At 31.6% G+C, this 16204-nt stretch overlaps 1 long non-coding RNA gene across 6 annotated transcripts in view; it reads left to right on the top strand.

Moving 5' to 3' along the window:
• Nucleotides 1-16204, top strand: part of LOC130674497 (uncharacterized) — a 96742-nt gene that overhangs the window by 4164 nt on the left and 76374 nt on the right. The window lies entirely within an intron of this gene.

Here is a 16204-nt window from a genome sequence, read left to right as displayed (position 1 = left end):
AAATTATATCACACTATTAATTGTGGAATACGCAGAAATTCAGGAATACTTTGATTGTTTAACGCAAATTTAATATCAGAACCACTGGTGATATTTAGATAATTGTAAAATACTGTTCAAAATGCTAAATACTAAGCAAATAATAAGGTACATATGGGTAGATATTTACCGCAAAATAATAAATAATACAAATGATAATTATCGCATCAACTCAGAAATGTTTCCAGATAAAAATTGATTAATTGTAAATATCTACCGCAACTAAAATAAAACGTTCCCAATAATACTCAAAATTATAAATAATAAATGTAAATATTTTTAATATTTACCGCCAAAACATATGGACACTCCCTAATAATTAATCCATCAATACAATAATAATTATTAGGTTTCCAAGTTTTGGATAAGTTTCCGCTGGGACAAACAAGTACGCAAGTATATATATGTATTGGAATCTACTATAAGTATTGCTCTTTCTCTCACTCCCACGTGAAAGATATACAAATGGCCACCAACGCGGGAACAAATTACACGCCAATGTATATAGCACAAAGGTACTTACAGTCTCCGTTGTAATATAAAATGCGTACAGGTTCCATTGGTCTCAATTATTAAATTGGCAATAATTACTGCAACAACTCGAATTAAATGCGATTGCCAAGTGTCCCATACACTTTATAAATTTCAATAATTGCCAAATGGCGTCCCAACAAAGAAATATTTTATGGCAACAGCAACACACCTTGCTCTTACAATTGCTTATCCACGTCTGGCCATGGCAGCACGTGAGTCCCATGCCGGCACCTCGGCCGGCGCCATCTTATAGTGTTCTCCCATTTTAACCAATGGAGCCATATACCTGTCGCATGTTAATGTACTCATCGACACCAACATGATGCATGAGTTGTTTTGTATGTAATTTGTCCATTCCCGACATTAAATGACCATTCGCATATTTCAGGGCCAATTAATAATATAATATTATAAACAAATATTCCCTCATTTTATTTATAAGACCCGTAAATTTATTTTAAATAAATAAACAAATTTACGGCGGCCAACTGTTGCGTTGACGCGCATGCGTCAACCAACCAAAATAATAATAATAATAATCAAATAATTAAATAAATAAATGCGCAATTATCCATCCCAGCGTATATAAAATCCATTTTATCGTTTATAAAATTCAGTAAATTTTACTGAGCTGAACGCAATTTTTTACCTAGGAAATTGAATACATAATAGAAACACAGTAAATAAAATAAGATAATACATAAAATAATAATAATAATAGTAATGATAATAATAATAATATTCGAGACGTGTTGAGCAGCGTGTGCTGCCGTCTGCTGCCCCTCTCCGACCTAATGCGAAGATGCCGCGATATTTAAATACCGTGACAAATTACTTGACAACACAGGACTATTTCCTATACGTAATATAAATCAGACTATACAATATAGTAATATTTTAGATGCTTTTCTTTTTGTGGATTGAGTACTAAGTAGCAAAGTAATATTAACTACACTTTTTTATTGCAATAGGAATAGTTACCATACATTTCTCTCAGTGTAGTTAATTCAATGTGACGTTTGCTACGTAAATATTAAAATCATTAGGTGTTTGATGTCGCAACGCTGAGATCTCTAACGAAAAACAACCCTGAGACCCAGATCTCTCGGATGTCCCAATTATGGTGAAAGCATTGGAGAGATCTGGTGGCGTCACAAAGTGAATGTCCAAGGGTAACCTACCCCATTTGGTACCATACATTCACTTTATCTTCTAAAACATCCTTTCCAGAGACTCAGGGTGCGCAGTAGACCCCTAAAATCTGTATATGAACCTCCGAGAATCTTCCAAAGCCAGTCAGTCGCTCTCAGTTGTAACCAAGTAAAGACTGAACTCAGTAGTGCAAGCAAGTCTGTTCTACGCTCGAATAATACCATTATTCAGGTCTAATTGGCATAGAGAAGTTGATTTACCAAGCGAATTGAGCCCCATGGTGGCAGCAGCAACGCTCAACTTGTGAGTACCCTGCAATTGATTCGCTAATCAAAGCATTACGCTCAACTTGTGAGTACGTTCTTCGGTGATCAAAACACTGATCTGTACCCCATTTGGATTCTGTGGGGAATTAACGCTCCGTGTGAGTAGTATTTCCGCACACAACGCTCAACTTGTGAGTACGTTCCGAATCTGATTCGAGTCATGAATAGACTTGTTCATTGCAAGTGACTAGAAGATTCACGGGTCACACCCAAAAGGGGTAAGCAAACGCACTACTTAAAAACCTACCGCATTACTAACACTAGATTGTAACAGGAATTAATAAGCATTGTGAACACACTGGCAACAGAATATATTCTTCTCTTTCTCTAAAACAAGTTTCATCATTTCCACAAACTTTTCACTTTCCCAAATCGTAGAGAATAAGACTTCTCGAGGTCTATTCGGCAGCCCACCTCTCTTTCATTCCTCATACCCTAGTAGCCACGCAGAATAAATAAATTAGGAACCCGATAGAATTCGCATCCGCTCGGTGAATTACTATCAAACAAATCACGTCCATCAAGGTAGGCAAATAAAATACTAATCATAATAAGCGCGAGTTACGACACATGTATGCAACCACCCTCGATACTGAGTACGTTGCTTTAATATATTTTTAACGTCTAAATTGACGCGTATTAATTAAACGGGAACAAAGTAGCCCGCTATTTTCTTTTATTGATTTCTTTATTGTGCATCGATAACCGCGAATTATCTAATTTAAGTATTAAAATACCTACCCCGGACGTGAAATCAATAATTTTTTAATCTTACTGTTACATCATTATTTGAAAATATACATTTTATTAATTATGAATTTACAAAATTTTCAGAACATTTTTAGAAAAATTTACCTTACATTCGGGCTGCCAGATAGCGTTTTCTTTGCATTTTTTTTTTTATCTCGATTTTCAAAAAACGAATACATCAATCACTACATAATTATGAATAGCAACAGGAGAAACCAACGAAATAGCAAAACAAATAACAAATCGCACACTTTACAATAATCAGTAATTGAATCAGAAATGGTATCGATAAAGTAGTTCATCATTACTTATGAGCAGGTTATATATCCACAAGGCATAGTTAAACTGGTGTGACTACATCTAGAAAAATTACTAGGTACTAGTCACTACCCGCGTAATGCAATATAATGCACGATAGTACCGCTAATAGGACATACGATGGTGAGCAAGAATAGAGTAGAAGATCGGCCAAAAGATCTTAGCAAGAAATACTCGCGCGGGTAAATAACAACACACGTTGAGTCAAATGATTACACGTGGACCGGTCTTTACTTATGTTAACGGTTACAGTTTTCCTAGGATCAATCATTCTTTTGTAGGCTCAACACCTACATGTTTAACACAATACTATTACAACTCTTCACCTGTATTATATTATGCATTCACAGTATAACATAAACAGCAAACGTACAAGCAATTGCTCTTCTCACTCTCTTATGACAACTAATAACAACGTGGCTTAATTTTTAACATTATACACGGAAAAAGAAAAATTCTAATTAAATTGTAGTGGTGGACTATACCTTTAAAATAATAATTTTTACGATGTAGCATTGGAAACTTCATTTAGAAAATAATAGTCCAGACAAATAACACAAAGTCTTATGCTCTTTAGTATATATTTTACGATCTAAAAGTTACGAGACCTTCCGAATGTGAACTGACCGACGCCTTGAACCGATCGGCCACAGGAGAGCCCACAAGTCTAAGAAGTTTTTGAGATTCATAGAAACGATAAGAATAAACAGTCATAAGTCACGAGAATGCGTTTTACGGTGGACACAATTACTTTTTAAAAATTAGGATGTAACATCGTCATTTTTAGGTATACTCTTTTTAAAAATCTTACTTTTGTATTTGTCCTCATGGTCGATTTTTCAAGGAATTTTGTCATAAACTATCATAATTAGTTGAGTAGAGTTCAAAAATACCATTCGTTGAAAAATTGATACATGTATGTATACACTGATCACAAAAATTAAAGGATAGAAAAAAAATTCTGAATTTTTGGGTGATTTTCAACATACTGTAACTCGGTGGAAAATGGTCTTAGAATGAAGATAAAAAATGTAAATTGTAGCCTTAAGTTTGTAGTTTTCAATTTTTTTGCACGGTTCCGGAGTAATCCTAAGAAAACCGACGGAGAAAAAATTTTCAAAATTTTTACTCGTCTTCCAATGAGTCTATGGGCTTCAAAAATTTTTTTTGGATAATCCGACCTTATGACTCTTTTAGGAAATTTTATGCCCTTTAATTTGGCGGCCTAAAAACGTCTCTACAAAGATTTGGCGCCGAGTTATCATTGATCAATTATCAATTTTGCCTTATAGAGAATGTTATGCAGTTTTCAAAGCCCTACTTCCATTCTCTGTATGACTAATACCTCTAGAGTTATTAATTATCAAAGCCAAAATGGACTTTTTTGCTTTGATCAATGATTACTCGGCGCCAAATCGTCGAAGATACTTTTTGAGGCCGGCAAATTAAAGGGCATAAAATTTTCTAAAAAAGACATAAGGTCAGATTATTCAAAAAAATTTAATAAAGCCCATTGACTTATTTGAAGTTCAGATTTAAAAACAAGAAACTTAAGGCTACAATTTACATTTTTTACTTGTACTCTACGACCATTTTTCACCGAGTTACAGCATGTTGAAAATTACCCAAAAATTTAGAATTTATTTTCTATCCTTTAATTTTTGTGACCAATGTATATATTTATGTAATAGAACGGATTTTCGAGGACACGATTGCGTCTACAATTCTGATCCGATCTTAATGAAATTTTTGACACTAATTTTATGTGTAATTACCACAGTTAAGTTCGAGAATGGGCTGAATGTTATGGCTGTTTAAAATTTTTAACGATTTTTCGAAAAAATCAGTTGTCAATCACATTGAAAGTCCATATAACTTTAAAACTAAAACTCATAGATAATTTATGTAAAAAGTGTTTTAAAGCTTGACTAATAAGCGTTAATTTATAACCTTAAACTTTATATTTTGACCATTTTTTCCAATAACTTGATAGCCTTAAAAATTTTAATAGAATCAAAAAATGTTGAAAATCTGATTTTCACCCCACATAACTTATGCTTGTTATATTTTAAAAGTATTTCTTTCATTATTTATGATGTATCAAATGTACCTCTAATCCCTATGATTATCACTGGTCTTGTCATTACGATAGCGCCCACCGTTCTTATCGGATCTTAAAGAAATTTTTTACACTTATTCTATAGGCGATTATCTTTATCAAAATCGAAGTTGAGCTAAATCGGTTCATTAGTTTTGAAGTAACGGCTGTTGGAAATTTTCACGATTTTTCGAACAAATCAGTTTTCATTCACTGTTGAAATTCATATAACATTAAAACTAAAACTGATAGACAATTTCAGTAAAAAGTATCTTAAAGCTTGTTTAGTAAGCTTTAGTTTTTGACCTTAAACTTTATGTTTTGACCATTTCTGCCAATAATTTGATAGCCTTAAAAATTCTACTAGAATCAAAAAATGTTGAAAATATGGTGTTCATTCCACATAACTTATGCATTCCCCATTATAATAAAATTTTGTCAGTTGTTTTTTATTGTGAACAAAATAACCTGTAAATTTCACAAGTATTTTATAATTTGAAATAATTTCTTTTGTTATTTATGTTGTTTCAATCGTACCTGTACGTCCTATAATTATAACTAGTCTTGCCATCGTAATAGCGATTACAATTATGATCTCATACTAATTAAATTTTCTATGCTTTGTTTACGTGAAGGTTAGTTTGGTACATTACCTACATAATTTTTTGTCAAATCAACTATCTGAAGTTTTCTATCAAAAATAGTCGTTGTCTTTTTTTAAACCTCACTCTTAGAAAACGAACCTGAATCCATATTATGACTACACTAACATGTATCACAAGATAAGTATGTACGAAACTTTTTATATAGATTAATTGGAAAATCTACCTTTCATTTCGGCTGCTGAATGGCCTGTAATGATCGTTACAAATGGATCGCGACTTAACCGTACTTTAATTTAAAATTCTTTTTTTTTGTTTTTATAATTCAGAGCACATCCAATAATTTTTAAAAAGATGTTGGACTTGCTCTGAATCAATTAAAAGTATTCTGGAATAAATGATAACTATAATATCAAAGTATCATAGTATAACGCATGGAGAAAGAGAGAGTGAAATAGAAGTAAAACCCAACGGATAGACAAGTATCTATCTTTCTCTCTCATAAGCGCATCTGCACTGCGATGGCCGGTCTACTCGGTAAAGTCCTCAAAAGCCAAACTCCACATATAGCCTCAAGTAAATTTTAATGTCTAAACAGTGTTAGCTTAAGAATTCTCCCATAGACCAAAATTTTATCACCCAAGCACTTAATTTAACATCATCTAACATCGATGAATATTACAATTCCCACGAATTCTCCGTTGATTTTATTTATCCGAAAAGTAGAGTAAAGAGCTCCTGTCATTTAAATCAAAATTTCATTTTTTTCTGTCTCGCTGCTAATGGAATTAAAGAGTGCATATCCGCCCGCTAATGAAACTAACGGTTTCCCATGGATTCCGGTAGCCGATAATTTTTGGTGATATAATTTTCAGAGCTCCAAAAATTAAAATAAATGTCACTTAAATTTACGATTTCCTGTTATTTTCTATCATCTCCATATGGAGATCAGAGGTAAATTTTAAAATATTTTCTTAAAATTAAATTATCGCTTTTAAAAATATGTATCACTAATGGATTCAAGTAATTAATATTTGGTCGCAAATGAATTAACCGTTTGTATCTCTGAGTCCCCTACAAACAGTAAATTTTCTAAGATGACAGGTTTCCGAGAATGAAAGTAAATGTCACTCAAATTTATGATCTAATCCTTTATTCTCACGCTCTCAATATTTTCAGCCCCACTTTCCTCCCGAAATTTTCGTACATAAACCCCGGAAAAACAATTAAAATCAGTCATTACCACCGCAACTAAAACCCTTGTCGGATCTATCCGCGAGTAAGAATCCAACGTTCGCTCTCGTGACGCTCTACGCCTAGGCAATCGAAGTCCTCGTTCGGGAATAGTAAATTCTTTAATAAAACCCTAAAAGAAGATATAAATATTTATATATATCATCATAAATACACTCGACAGCAAAGCCAGCCTTTCGGTTCAGCGTGCAGTGCGTTCGTGTGAATCGATTCAACCTGTGAATCTCAATTAAAAACTGTCATAAAATATTGTAAGCTCCTGTGTACACAAATTCAAACTGGTAAATTTGGAGTGAGTGTGTGTGCAGGTATATCAACCCTTCTGGGTAAGTCTAAAATTATAATATTTACATGTAAGATTTAACCTGTCAATATACTACACATGTTTTTCTTTTTATACATTCGTCTTTTCATTTACTGTCCTTTTTCTCCAGCATTCAAGTGCTAGTAAATTAAGTCATAGTAAACCCTAAGTAAGACGAAGAAAGAACACGGTCTTCTCGAGGACCCATATTCACCGACCCAATATCCCTCTCGCTCAAAAATCCCGGACCTACCCTAACGCCACGCAGGTCATTGAACGGGACGGTCTATAGTACATCCGCTCGGTACGAATAGACAAATAAGTTATAAAACAATAAGAAATTAAAACATTCTTATATCAGCCACGTGACGCCAATTCCTTGGTTGGATGACAGAATAAAATAATTTCATATTATAACTTATAATTTAATAATCGGTACCCAATCACTCATAAGTTCTCACACTAACCACGTGACGGTTCAATCGAACTCCTTGGCTGAGTTATAGAACGAGGTAATTCGGTATTTCGAGATTAAATAATAAACAAAATAATCCTTTCGCCCGTCGCCTTCACTCACTCCGATCGTGACAGCCTCTTTATAACTTACATGGTATTATAACAGAGACAGCACTGTAATATTTATTTTATTCAAAAGTAAATAGAAAGATCAATATAGGAATAAATTTTAAATTGTAATTTTTATTTTATTTTTTTTTACGATGTTGAAACATTATATTTTTTAAAATCATTTCACAGGACCACAAAAAAAAAGTGGTGTGTGCTGGGTGTCAGACTATGATTATAATTGTTATTTTATTCTCTTTTCGATGTTAACATTGCAATTTTTGAAATAATTTTCAATTCAAAAAGTCTGTGTAAAACTTACCATGTTAAATAGTGAAAAATCCAACTTACATGGTAAATTTCAAAATAAGACACTTTAAAATTGATGCTAACGAAAGCATACTCCACGATTACGATGTTAACGTCATAAATTATATTGGATTATTCTGTTCGTGTATTTTATCAAACTTAATTTTATATTTTACTATAAGACCAAATAGGTCACTCAACCTCTTACTTTATATTATCATCTTTGATGACACTGAATCATAAATATTAGATCGTGTCGTTTTAAAGCAGCGTTTTTTTTATGATCACTGTTGGAATTCATTCAGAATCTACTACAGACAAGTTATTCTCATAGTTCTTCCTTCGAATAGAATTTAGAATGATCACTCAGAATTTTTTGTATAAGACAGTATTCGACATCTGTCTAATTCAATGTGAACTATCTTGGTGTTGTCAATGTTTCTATTCTTTTGCAGCAGTTTAGTAAGTTCCCGAGTTATGTAGAGTGTTATATAGGTACTCGGAATCTTAAATATATGGGAGGATAGATAGAGATCTCATGGCTGATATACAATAGCTCAAGCGCAAAATAAAATACAGGACACATGTGAGTGGAGAAGAGGAGTTGGAAAGAGCAGAAAAAGTGTCATTGATTGATGATGGTTGTAATTGAACAACTTGAGAGAACAATCAATGCTCTCAGAATGGCCACATAACTACAATACTTTGAATTAAGTTCACTACATGACTATTCTCTTCCCCTTTTTATTCGGACATACTAATACACACTGGGTGGATGCGTGGGTTGGGTTGGCTAGATGGCTTGGAATGAGTTGGTTAGGATGGCGTTCACTCGTGCGGGTTATACGTCAACACGAATTCTCTATCTTTCAAAAGTTTATGTTACTGTGAAATTCAAACCCCTGAAATCCCTAAAATCTATGGGTAATGCTATTGGTGATGGTGCCAGCTCACTACTGCTGTTGCGGTCTGTTACGCGGGCGTATACCAAAGACCGGCTAAGACCTCTAAAGCGAGTTTTTATCTCCCTATGTATCCTTGGATTTGCATGTTTTAATATGGATTTCTCATTCACGTTTATCGGTTATATAAATATCAGAATCATTCCTATACATATAAAATATATACATGAATAATAATATAGTCAAGTGAAAAATATTTGTATTTTATTTTAACGGTTCTGTATGTCTTAGAATTTTTTTTCCGTTTGAAAACTGCAGAACCCAACTTAAATTGTCCAAATTCAAAATGATATTCAGACATCATTTGAATAATTTCCTTTTTTCATACACATAATCAGATGATGTTTTCGAATCTAGAATTGATTATTACAATTTTTTATCGCAAAGAAAAGCAAAATATACTTCTAAAGAGGTACGAAATTATTTCAATAATACACAGTTTTTTCTGTGCACATAAATCCAGTCAAATATTATCTCGAAATTAGTCAGAATAGTTTTTTAAGACCTTAAAACGTCAAGATGTGTTGAAACCTCGGTTTCCGAAAATTAAATCGAACTAAAAAATTTCCCATTTTTTCGAAAATTTTCAATTTTCTCATCGGGAAGTTAAAAAGGTAGATAATTAATGATATTCTTTAATGAAATTTTGAGTTAAAATCATAAAATACATAAAAGTTTATTAATTTGATAACAAATAAATGTTGAGATAAATTTTTAATTTCAAAAGTGGAAAATTTCGTGAATTCGCTTATTCCCTTTTTCGTCAAATGTGAAGGCTCTTATTGATTATTATGATTTTTTTTTTAATTCCCCAGGTATTGTCAGTTTATTTGTTAAATTAAATAATAAATAGATTGGAATGTTCTATAGATGAAATGTAAATTTTTTTAAACGTATCTCATTCGATGTTGGAATCATTATTAACTGATTGCGTCACCAACATTGAGAAATTGCAAAATCTTTTTTTATGTATTCAAATAAAATATGCAAATAATAATTAATGTATACTTAAAAAAAAATTCTAAAACAATTTATCAGGCGAATAAATGAGATTTAATTTGAATGAAACTCTAGTTTAATTATTTAATAACGGATCGGGTGAATTATTGAGGTGGGACCAACGAAATAAGTCAATAAAGCAAATTGTTGGTAAAAGAGGTATCATAAAGTTTGATTCTGGAATTATATAAATATGATACCACAAAGATTTATTATTATATTTTATCGTAAACAAGGCAACGAAAAAAGTTTAAGAGGAATTAGGACACAAAATATAATGTCGAGAGCCACCAGCGAGTTTGCGTGCACGTTAAAAATTTTTGAATTATTGATTCTTGAAAAGCAAACATTCATATGTATTTTTCATAGAAACTATCAGTCTCATAAAGTGCTCAACAGCGACGAGTATTCATATTATTTATGGATTCCAATTTCGCTGGGAGCTCAATGTTGACCATTGTTTTTTTTTATTTGTTATTTTTGTACTTGCTAATATCACCACTCAGCACTTTCACCTGCTCTCACCACATACGCACAGATATATTACAGGTTACTAGAAAATATAATTACTGAAGTAATGAAGTTAAATTCCGTTCTAGTTTGGGAATGAAGAATTTGTGTGCTCACTTTCATTTAACAGTGTACTTTTACCTCCATTATTCTGGTCACGGGATAACCTTAGCCCTGTGTTTTTTATATGAATTTATACAATAATAGATATGTATTTTTATTTTCTCTTGCTAGTATACGAACTGAAAATAAATCATAACCGAAAAAATATATCAATAAACAATAGATTCACATTAATTTTTATAAAATTTCATTGAAAAATACTTTACGATGATAATTTTTATGAAGGCTTCCTAAATAATATCCACAGAAAAATTCACGGTAACTGTTACAATACATTATGAGAATGGTTCCTATATTGTATGGTACCGTTTTTTCAAAATATCAATTATAGGAATGGTAAATATAGGAAATATGGTAATCATTATTTTCTTAATGGGTTTCATTCGTATCCGATATTAGAATAATTCCTATTCAATTATAATCATAGTTCCTATGTCATTATCGTAGTCGTTCTCATACTAATATGGTAATCCTTACCATATACTGTGGTAATGGTTACTATGATAATATGGTAATAGTTACTATAATAGTATGGTAATGATTGTCATAAAATTTAGAAACTTCTCATATTGTGGAAACAGCTACCATAATAGTATAATAACCGCTACTTTACTATTAAACTAATAGCTGCTAATTTATTATGGTAATCATTGTAATAATGTTCGGTAACGTTTATGACAGTAGTATAGGAAGGTTTTCCACGATTATGGTAATCGTTTTTGTAGTTGAATAACCATTCAATAAAGAAACGTTTACCGTAATTATAGGAATTTTTCCTACAGTTACAGAAACTGTTCCTAGAAATTATGGGCACATATCCTATAATTATATATAATTCTTATAATATTGTACATTACTTACATTCGTAAAGGCATAACAATTTCTAATCAATGTTTCTGCCATTACCAATCCACAATATATATATAAATTAATATACTTGCATATACATACAACAGCATAAACTATAAAGACAAAGCCATACGATAGTGTATTGAAAAAAAATTAGAATAGGATATTGCGTGCCAAAAAGCCTGTAGCATTAACCGTTGACTCGAACGATCATTAGTCAGTGTCGGCAAAAGCATATACTGAATTATCATCGGGTATCGTGATTTTTTTCTTTTCTCTCGTTACCCCTGTAAAAAAAAGCAAGAGAGATAGTGAATTTTGAAATCACTCTATGATTTCTGAGCAAAAAATTTTTAGAACTTGCCCCTAAAATGATTTGTTTATAGAAAGTCGAATCATATTAACGCAAATGAGATTTAGTTTGATGTTTTGTTGAATAAAAAAATTTCATTTTTAATCGAATGATTTTTTATTACGTTGATTTTGTGTACATAAATAAAATAAATGAAAAATCACACTTGCTTTTAAAGCTATTTATCTTCGTGCAACTTTTTACCGTTTAAATCACGCAGGCATGTATTGAGAAAAATTTCTCATGTGATTTTTTCTCTCTTATTTTTGCTATGCATACACATATTCTTACAGTTCGATTATGGTTGAATTGATTAATTAACATATGTATTATTTGACTTACAAATTTTGTATGTAGACGATCCTACTTGTAACGCGGGATACAAATATAAACATGAGACAAATTTTACATCACCCTTGAAAATATTATATTATGTGCTTAGAGAGAAAAGAAGGGCATTGCAACCCGCGTGATATTTCTACCCAAGCTTAAGGTCTTAAGAAAGCACAAATCAGAAAGCATCGAATCGAACACTACCAAATGTCTGAGTTTCCATACTTTATTGAGAAAGCTTAGAATTAAAGCTAATTTCAATCAAGCTTTATACCCAATTCATTACTCATAAATGACACAGGTTCGAAGTTTTTCTGCGTATTACATTAAAACTATAGACTGAAATCAAAAAATACGAATATGTAAATATTTATTCATTTATAAATGCATACTAGAGAAGGTCAAAGTGTTTGGTAAAACGATGATGCTACGTGGCTAGAAATGTATCCGGCTGTTGGGTGACGGTATAAAGGGTTGTCACAAAAGTAGATGGTATACCAACATTAAGGGGGTGTCTTTGGATACACTGTGCTACACACAATTCCGATTCGCATTGATCGATTCCACTTGTGTGCATACGTGAGTGAAGTCTTAACATTTCTTGTTAAATCGCATTAAGCAATCTTTATGAATCGATCAAGAACAAACCATGCGTAGTATGAGTTCATGAAACTTGTATCTTTATAAAATTGCCATATGAAAATAAAAAATATAGACATTTACATATAAATATTGGTAACTCATGTTGTTGGCATATCATTTTATTTTTTAATGAGAAAAATTCGTATAAAATACTAGGAAATTTATAAGCCGCGTCGAATGACACCTCAACCATCAAAATTAAATTTTATCCAAGTGATATCGTTAACCGAAAAATTTCGAAAGAGATTTTTTTTCGAATAAAATAAAAATCCTTCTATTGATTATTTCCACACGGAGAAAAAAATTAAAAAATTTTTACTAAATTTGAAATAAAAATTACAATCTGAGAAAGAAATCTCAAAATGTTAAAAAAAATTAAAACTTTCACATAAGTCAAAGTACAAATTACAACATATTATTGAGAATAATACACTGGTCACAAAAATTAAGGGATAGAAAAAAAATTTGAAATTTTTGGGTGATTTTCAACATGCTGTAACTCGGTGAAAAATGGTCGTAAAAAAAATAAAGAAGGCAAATTGTAGTTTAAAGATTCTAGTTTTCAGATCTGGACCTCAAATTTTTTTATCATGCACGGTTCCAGAGTAATCATAAGAAAACCGACGAAAAAAAAATTTTCAAAATTTTTGCTCGTTTTCCAACAAGTCTATGGGCTTCAATAAATTTTTTTGGATAATCCAACCTTGTGTCTCTTTTAGAAAATTTTATACCCTTTAATTTGGTGGCCTATAAACGTCTCTACGACGATTTGGCGCCGAGTTATCATTGATCAAAGCAAAAAAGTCCATTTTGGCTTTGATAATCAATAACTCCAGATGTATTGGTCGTACAGAGAATAGAAGCAGGGTTTTGAAAACTAGAAAATATTCTCTATAAGGCAAAATTAGTGACATTTGATAGAAAAATTTTTTTTGAAGCGATAAAATTTATTAAAAAAAAGGTAAAAATTCGCATATTTGAAGATATTTGGAAATCTTGCTATAACTTTGGATATAATGGATAAACAAAGAATATCGCCTTTCTTAGTGTCCCGAAGCTTTAAATTTAATGATTCAGCCAAAATTCGCATAATTAGCGATTCTTTGGTTTTCAATCATCTCTTCAATGTCAAAAAGTTTTTTTTAGCGACAAGCATCGTTTCTTCAATCAAAAACATTAATCCTTGAAAAAAATTAAAAAAAAATTTTTTTTTTTTTTTTTTTAATTGATTTTTTTGAATTTTTGTTTTTTCGATATTTTTCTTCTTTATCATCTTCGAAATGATTTAGAGGTTAAGGAAATCAATTGTGAAGATGATAAAGAAGAAAAATATAAAAAAAAAAATTTCAAAAAAATCAATTTTCTTAAAAAAAAAAAAAAATTTAGAAAATGAAATATTTTTTCAATTTTTTTTAAGTGTTATGTCCGCTGCTTAGTTTTAAATTAATTATCCGGGATTTCTCCCTTTGGTAGCGGTTGAAAAATTTAACGAGCGATTTGGAGGATGCGGACAACAATGAAGAATACGAGGAAGATTATCGCTTCCTATATTTATTATTTATTGTGAGTTTTTCGAAGAGTACAAATCCAAACGCCTTCGAGTTTGATCACGTTACATTTAGAAATTTATCAATAGAGCGAAAATATTTTAAATGTCTCACACTTACCTTTAGATGAGTCTTTCTTCTAGTAGGGCAGGTTGTATCCCTCCAGGACTTTGCAGCTCACTCGGCCTCTTCCTGAAGGAGTTGGTTGAATGGGCGCGGCTGGGGTAGTAGGATAGAATCTTATGTGCTATTTTCGAATGAACTCACTAAGTTCAGATTATGATCTTTTGTCTTTTTATTTAATTTTTCAATTACAGCACTTATGCACTATAACTGTTACAATGGTTTGCACTTATGAAAGATATAAAACCATTTAATCTGGTTATCATTAATTTTAATTACTTTTACTTATTTTTGAATGCATTCTTATGTGGCCTTACGGCTTTTTATGCGCAGATTATCTCGACCTGAGATCGGACTACAATTACACTTGATTTTTGTGTCACTATTCGATCGAGTCGGAATGATTTTTATAATAATTGTAAATAACAAAATAATACTGCTACACGATATGAAAATATCGGCCAAGTACCTGAATCAATCTACAATTTAACTGAATCTAAATATACGATAAACCGTTGTTAATAATACAATACCGCTTCACGATAGGAACTATCGGCCAAGTACCTTTCATTAAGGACGGTTACTTATTGCCTTGTCTAGGACAGATTTTTGCGATAAGATTCGGGCTATCGACGCCGTTTACGCGGACCGTAGGACTCGAAATTTAAAGATCTGATCAAGAACCACGTCACCGTTTACACGATACCGTAGGTCTCGAGATCTGAAAATTTGATCAACAACTAAGGCCCTGAGCCATGGTGCACATGCTATTTAAAAACTTTAATTGATGTTTGATGGGAGTAATTTAATTGATGTCATTGGTGGAAAATGACGACGTTTTTATTTATTCGTCCATCGTTACCCTGATTAAAAAAGTGAATTGAAAAGTATTGAAAAAGATGAGAAATGAATCCTTTCGAATACTTTCTATACCCCAAGGTATTCATTTTGACATAAAATGAATACTTTTCAATCCCAAAATAATAAAAGAATTTCTGAACTTCCGAGGAATTGAAAAAGATTGAAATGAATTGAAATTTTTGAATCTTTCTGAATCCTTCTCAATACCTAAATAATATCACATTTCGGGTCATGTGTGGAATTGAAAAAGATTGAAATGAATTGAAATTTTTGAATCTTTCCGAATCCTTCTCAATACCTAAATTGAAATGATGAAAGATTGAATTCTTTTCAATACTTTCGAATTCCACTTTGGAATTGGAAAGTATTCAAACGATCGAAATTTCAATTCCATTCAATACTTTCCAAAACCGCCGAGAATTGAAAAGAATTGAGATAATTTTCAATACTTTTCAATTCACTTTTTTAATCAGGGTATTGCAAAAATCGTCGCGCTACTTTTATACGCATAAGTGATGGTAGAACTGATGCTGCGTTTTCGCATGCTTTTGTAAAAAAGAGTTTCGTAAATGTATTTATGAAATGAAATAAATTAAATTAAATAAAAAAATTTATTGGACATAACACAAGAATTACTGTTTTTGATTGAAGAA

Source organism: Microplitis mediator, chromosome 1 (assembly GCF_029852145.1).
Source record: "Microplitis mediator isolate UGA2020A chromosome 1, iyMicMedi2.1, whole genome shotgun sequence".
Lineage (NCBI taxonomy): Eukaryota > Metazoa > Arthropoda > Insecta > Hymenoptera > Braconidae > Microplitis > Microplitis mediator.
This window is presented reverse-complemented; position numbering and strand designations above follow the sequence as displayed.